Below are 6,531 nucleotides of genomic sequence, written 5' to 3' on the forward strand. Positions count from 1 at the left end.
TGTTTTGTATGCAGATTATAACGGTAAACCACTGAATGTAGTGGAGTAGCAGTGAAACATAACTGAGAACCATATTAAATCTCATGAGCAATGAAATGACTTTTTTAGCAATAAAATATTTTCTGGGAAAGCAAAACACACTTAATGCTTATGTGGGTAACGTATAATTTTTCCAATTTTTAGACATTTTATTTAATCACGTGTAGATTAGTATTTTTATAAATCATAACTTTTTAAGTGAATGTTATCCAGAGCTATACTGCAGCCTTAGGACTACAGCTGAAATTTTACAATTGATAAATTGTGAATTGTCTCTGTAAAATAAAATAAAATAAAATAAAATAAAATAAAATAAAATAAACTAACTTCCTAAAATACATCAAACACCACAATAAGTGTCATAAGCAATTAAGGAGCAACTTTTTTAGCAATAAAATATCTTCTGGGAAGGCAAACACACTCAATGCTTTCATGTATAATGCATAATTTATACATATTGTTTCTTTTGTTGTTGTTGTTGTTGTTGTTTTTTAATGTGCACATTTGTATTTTTGTTATAACAAAGTAAATATTATTCAGGGCTGTAATCTAATGGCTTCAGCTGAAATGTAGCTTTTATGTAATATGATTTCAATGCATGAATTGTCACTAAAATTAAATAAAGAATTTAAGTAATATATAATTTTAAAAAATCTTAAAAATCTTCCCCAAAAGACACTGAACACCACATTCAGTCACATGAGCAATGAAAGACCAATATTCTGAGCAATTAAATATCTTCTGGGAAATAAAATAAAATAAAATAAAATAAAATAAAATAAAATAAAATAAAGCTCTGCAATCATTCAGTTAAATCCCTAAAAGGACACTGAACACCCTACCATATATTCTTAAGATGCATCCCAGCTTCCAGAGGTCAGTGGTGTTCCACAGCTAACCTGGCTAATGGCTATTGCACTAAGCATTGCAATTGGCCCAAGGGCACGTCATTCAGATCAGCAGCCATTTGATGGAGCCAGTGAGCTGCTTTCGAGTTCATTTTCCTCTTTGGCTGCACATTACTCATTCAGTCAGAGATGCTCATCTCTTTTTACACGTCCTTTCTCGACCTTTAAGTCAACATTTGTTTGTATATTTGCATCTAGTTTGATTACAGCATTGACTATGCCTGAAGAAACGTATTATGCAGACTTTTATTAGGAGTGTTCAGTATGTAAAGTGACTTCCTTGGGTCATTCTCTCATTTTCTCACCACTCACTTCAGTTAATGAGACATGCCAGTCAGGAGGGCATCCTGCTGCTAGGGACTAGTGCATTGCCTTGGAGCGGAGAGGAGGAGAAGCAATCACTGATCAGCCTGGCTGGAACTCTGGAATGCCCCCTCCTCATACCAAACCCACCAGGAGCCCCCCGATCTTTGCCAAAAACCCTCCACCACCAGCCTGTGGGAACTCAATCACCTCTGCCAGCATCCAGACCTACCTCACTGAGCTCAAACCAGGGTTTCTCTCTCTCAGCTCATCCGAGAAGATACCTTGAAGTCCATGTGAAGCTACCTTCCACATGCTTTCCAAAGCATCACAATGAACATGTGCTCCATCCGCCCTGTTGAAAGAACCACAAGGCAGATTTATCGAGTGACCCATCACCGTAACAGACCATGTAACGGCTCGGCGGCCCCTACGCAGTCTCTCTCTAACCAATATCTTTTAACAAGATTCATAGACGTTTAGCCAGTCCCTTGTTATGAAACCTTACCCATTATTGAGGGCTTGTTTAGGGGTTTTATTAAGCATAATGAAAAGATGTTTCACTACTGTTCTGGTATTTTTATGGGTGCTCCATTTTTTTCTCTTCTCTCTCTTTCTTTGCCTGGGTTAGCATTCCCTTTACTGCCTCTTTTCCGGAGTTTGGCTGGAAATGCTCTGTTTCCCCAAAGGCTTTTATTGGCCCCCAACACTGTGTTAGGACACAGAATACTCCATAGACCTCAGAAAGAGGGAGCAAGAGAGGAGGGGGTGGGTTTGAGATGTCAAAAGGATGTGGTTAAACTCACCACATGATTTTCTCTGGCTCACATTTACTCTTAAATCTGAGCACAATGCCATGCAGCACATTTCCCGTCCATCTCAGTCCTTTAACTGCTCAGATATGCAGTGACCCTAAACTTAGTTTCTCAAAACACCTTTGCTAAACATCTAATGGTGTTTCTGCCACTCTGTTGATAGATGAGGAAGAGACTGGAATAATTGATAAGTAGAATTACATTAATATAAATTTTGGATATGCTTCTATTCAAAGGGACTTAGTATCAGTTACTAAGAGGTTACAAACTGATGTACAAAAACAGGACACTCAATTTAAACAAAATACTATAATACTACCATACCATGAACCATCAACATGTAAATACTATGGTACTAAAATTCATATGGTATATACACTACTATTAATAATTTGGGGTTGGTAAGATTTTATTAAATGTTTTTGAAAAAAGCCTCTTATGCTACCCAAAGGCTGCATTTATTTGATTAAAAAATACAGTTAGAATTAATATTGTGAAAGATTGTTAAAATTTTTAAATAAGTGTTTCCCATTTTAATATATTTTAAAATGTAATGTATTCTTGTGATGGCAAAGCTGAATTTTCATCTTAAGTACTCTTCAGTCTTCAGAGTCACATGATCCTTCAGAAATCATTCTAATATGCTGACTTTCCAATCCAATACTAAAGGTGCTCAAGAAACATTTGTGTTAAAATAAAATGTCAAAAACAGTTGTGCTGCTTAATAATCTTGCAAAAACTGTAATACAGTGTGTCCAGATTGTTAAAGAGTTAAAAAGTACAACATTTACTTGAAAAGGAAATCTTTGTAACATTATAAAAGTCTTTAGTATCACATATGATCAACTGAAAGCGTCATTGCTAAAAAGACATAAAAAACACTAAATAAACTCCAAATTTGCTGCTTATTAATAGTTAGTAAGGTAGTTGTTAAGTTTAGGTACTGGTAGGAGGATTAGGGATGAAGAATATGGTCATGCAGTATATGTGCTTTATAAGGACTAATAAACAGCCAATATGTTAATAATAGGCATGCTAATAAGTTAATAGTGAGAATCAGGCCCTATACTAAAGTCTTACCAAACAAATCTTACTGACCACAAACTTTTAAATGATAGTGCACATAGAATTCCAAAAATACCACGATAGCACCATGGTACATGCCCAAAATATCACATGGTACTTCTAAGCACACCATATGTTCTATGGCAAAAATACCATGGGACAACATATTACCGTCTGATAGAATCACTTTACAATAATACCATGAAAGTCATTTTTGTTAGGGTCACACTTAGCATTTAATCTGGCTCAACTCTTTTAAGTAACGGCCCCTTTTTTTACCATCCAATCAACTCTTGATGGACAAAATCAAGCCCCGCCTTACATTTTTTTCTGTTTAAATATCTTGTTTCACTCGGAAAACACATCAAAATAAAGTAAATTGGTTTGTTAACTGCAACTGACATTGACGTCAAAGACATTTTTTGCTATTATTTTGTACAATAAACAAGTTTTGTAGAGCGCTGACTCGCCACTTAATGTCTCTTCTATAACCAGAAACAACAAATTCATCTTTGTGACCGGAATGGATTTGAGTTTCCTGCAGAGCTGGCAGTATGTGAAGAATAGTTTAACCTGACCACTGTACATCTGAAGGCATGATCTGGTGACCTGAAAACGTAAATTAATTGGATTCAGTGCACTATCCCTGCAATCCTAGAAGGCTGAAGGCAAATTCCAGGTCTTAATTTGGATTTGCGTTTCCAAACCCTTATGAAACAGACAAAGAGCCAATTTGCAAAGGCATCTGGTTCCCCTGACAGCATAGACTTGCCCTCCTCCCTGTCGCCCTCTGTCTCTCTGACTCTCTCTCCTGCCCCCAGCCCGTCCTCGTCTGTTTATCATAGAATCTTGAAAACAGAATCAAACATGAAAGGAAGAGTGCAGGCTCGAGCTCTTTAAGACTGGCTGGAAATGTGACATCTCTGGAAGTGTTTAGCCTGTCATAGCTGCCTGGTCTCTTCAAAGAGGAGCTGGAGGAATGAATTAATGTTGCTCCTGTAACTAACATCCTTCCTCTTCCTCTCATCCCCCTCCTTTCCCTCCCCATATTGCCGATTATGATAGCGTGTGTGTGTGTATTGAATCTCGAAGAGATACTTATGAAGGGGGCAAACTCTAAGGGTCACATTTGCCATTACAAATTTAAGCATAATTGAAATCATAATGCAGTAAAGTACGATAATATGATTTCAAATAAAAGCCTTTCTTCTCTCATAAACAATCAGAGAATGACCCAAAGCAGGGCCAGAAAACATACACTACCATGAATAATTTTTTTATGCTTTTGAAAGACATCTCTTATGCCCATCAAGACTGCATTCATTTTTATAAAAAAAATACAGTAAAAACAGTAATTATGCGAAATAATATTAAAATTTAAAAGTACTGTTTTCTTTTGTGATATATTTTAAAATGTAATTTATTCCTATGATAGCAAAGCTGAATTTTCAGCAGTCATTTCTTGTTATTATCAGTGTTAAAAACAGTTCTTCAGTTTTTAATGCTGCTTAAAGTTTTTGTGTGAAACGGTGATACATTTTTGGTCAGGATTCTTTGATGAATAGAAAGTCCAAACCAACATCATTTATTTAAAATATAAATATTTTGTAACATTATTAATGCCTTTACTCTCACTTCTCACAGCTGAATAAAAGTATTAAATTTCTTTAAAAAATAATAATAATAATAAAATGTAAAAAATCACACTGACCCCATACCTTTGAATGTAGTTAAAGCTAAAGGGTTATACAAGTAAGCTATGGCCCTGGGTTTTTGGTGGTTCTGAAAAAAAAAAAAAAAAAGTTTTTTAACCAACCGATCATTTGGCCTATGATTATTTTTGTGATGTCAAAACTGGCACAATGTGTCTTCATACACCAAGTTAAAATGTGCTTGGAATACAGTGCATTTTTATGCTACTAAAATAGTGCTTTTTTTAGAGCATTCATTGTATGGAAATAGCTGTGTTTATTCTGCATAACATTATTCAAAATTTCACCTTGTGTGTTCCACATAAAAAAAAGAACATTGAATAGGTTTGGAATGACATGAGTATCTTTCAGTAATTTCTCCTTGTATTTTGTTGTGGATTTGGGTTTAGCTCTCTCTATCACTGTATTAATACATTTCAATGCTTGATTATAAAGTCAAGTGTCCTTTTTACTTTCTTAATGCACCTTTATGCTCTTAGTGAATGACTTATTGAAAAAAATGTTTATCTCCATAATCTTTAATCAAACATAATAACCCACTCTTCCTTTTCTGTCACTTAGGTCACATGGACATTTGAAAAATGGTAATAATAGACAACTACGCCTAGTGTTTAATAAACTTGCACGGCTATATTCTGGAATGTAACGTCTAATGTTATCATTCAATCGATTCCCATTGGATAAAATCAAGTCCTTCCCTCCACTTATTCTCAATGAATATCCAGCTTCACTCAGAATAACATCAAATAACAGTCAAATGGATTGCAAACAAAAATTCATGTTGACTTAAAGGACATTTTTGCTGACATTTTGTAAAATCTAGGTGATGAATTATAGCCAGTTGAGAGCAGTGTGTTAGTGGCATTTGACCACTCACAGCTGGCCATAGTTCTCTATCTCTGTCATTCTCTGAACCAATCAGCGGCCCTCCTGTCAGTGGCCCAGGGAGGAACAGGATCAAGAAGAGGGAGAGTCTGTCTCCCAACTTCACTGAACCCAAGCGTCAAGAGGAGTTTATTACACCCGAACCAGGAGATTCAGCGTCAGCCAAATTCAGACCCACCCACTTACATGCACTATTGAACACTCATTTGACCCATGCAAACACACTCTCATACAAAGTGGTCCACAAAGGAAAGAATTCTGTTTGCTCACGGCACTCATCCATGTAAAAGCACCATCTCAACGGCAAAGCAGACCGTCTGTGTGTATCTCAGCACGTCCAGTCAAACACTAACACACACACATGCACCTACAGACCCCTTACCGCCACAAAGAGAAGTGGCATGACACTTTCCTTTTCACCACAGCATGCTGACTCTCTAGCCTCCCACCCTTTCCACCTTTGTATCAGTTGAGCAGCATATGGTTACTGCCATCTGATTCCACAGCTGAAAGTGCCTTTCACTTAAAAACAGTTCAGAAAAAGGTCAGACTTCTGCAAACAGAAATATCACGCTGGAGAGACGCTCTCGCGCTCACTCACTCTCATTCTTAGGTGATGTGAGACAGAAAAAAAAGACAAAAGCATGAGGAAGATGAAGTTACATCTGCTTAGACATGAAGGGGATCATGGCACACTAAGATTTTAAGAGGAAAATGGGCAAAAACTCCTGGCATTTTGGATCCTAGCGATGCATTTCAGATAAATCAATTACTGAAAAATACAAAAAAAAATGGTATTCATCC

This window comes from Cyprinus carpio, chromosome B16, assembly GCF_018340385.1.
Source record: "Cyprinus carpio isolate SPL01 chromosome B16, ASM1834038v1, whole genome shotgun sequence".
NCBI classification, from domain to species: Eukaryota; Metazoa; Chordata; class Actinopteri; order Cypriniformes; family Cyprinidae; genus Cyprinus; species Cyprinus carpio.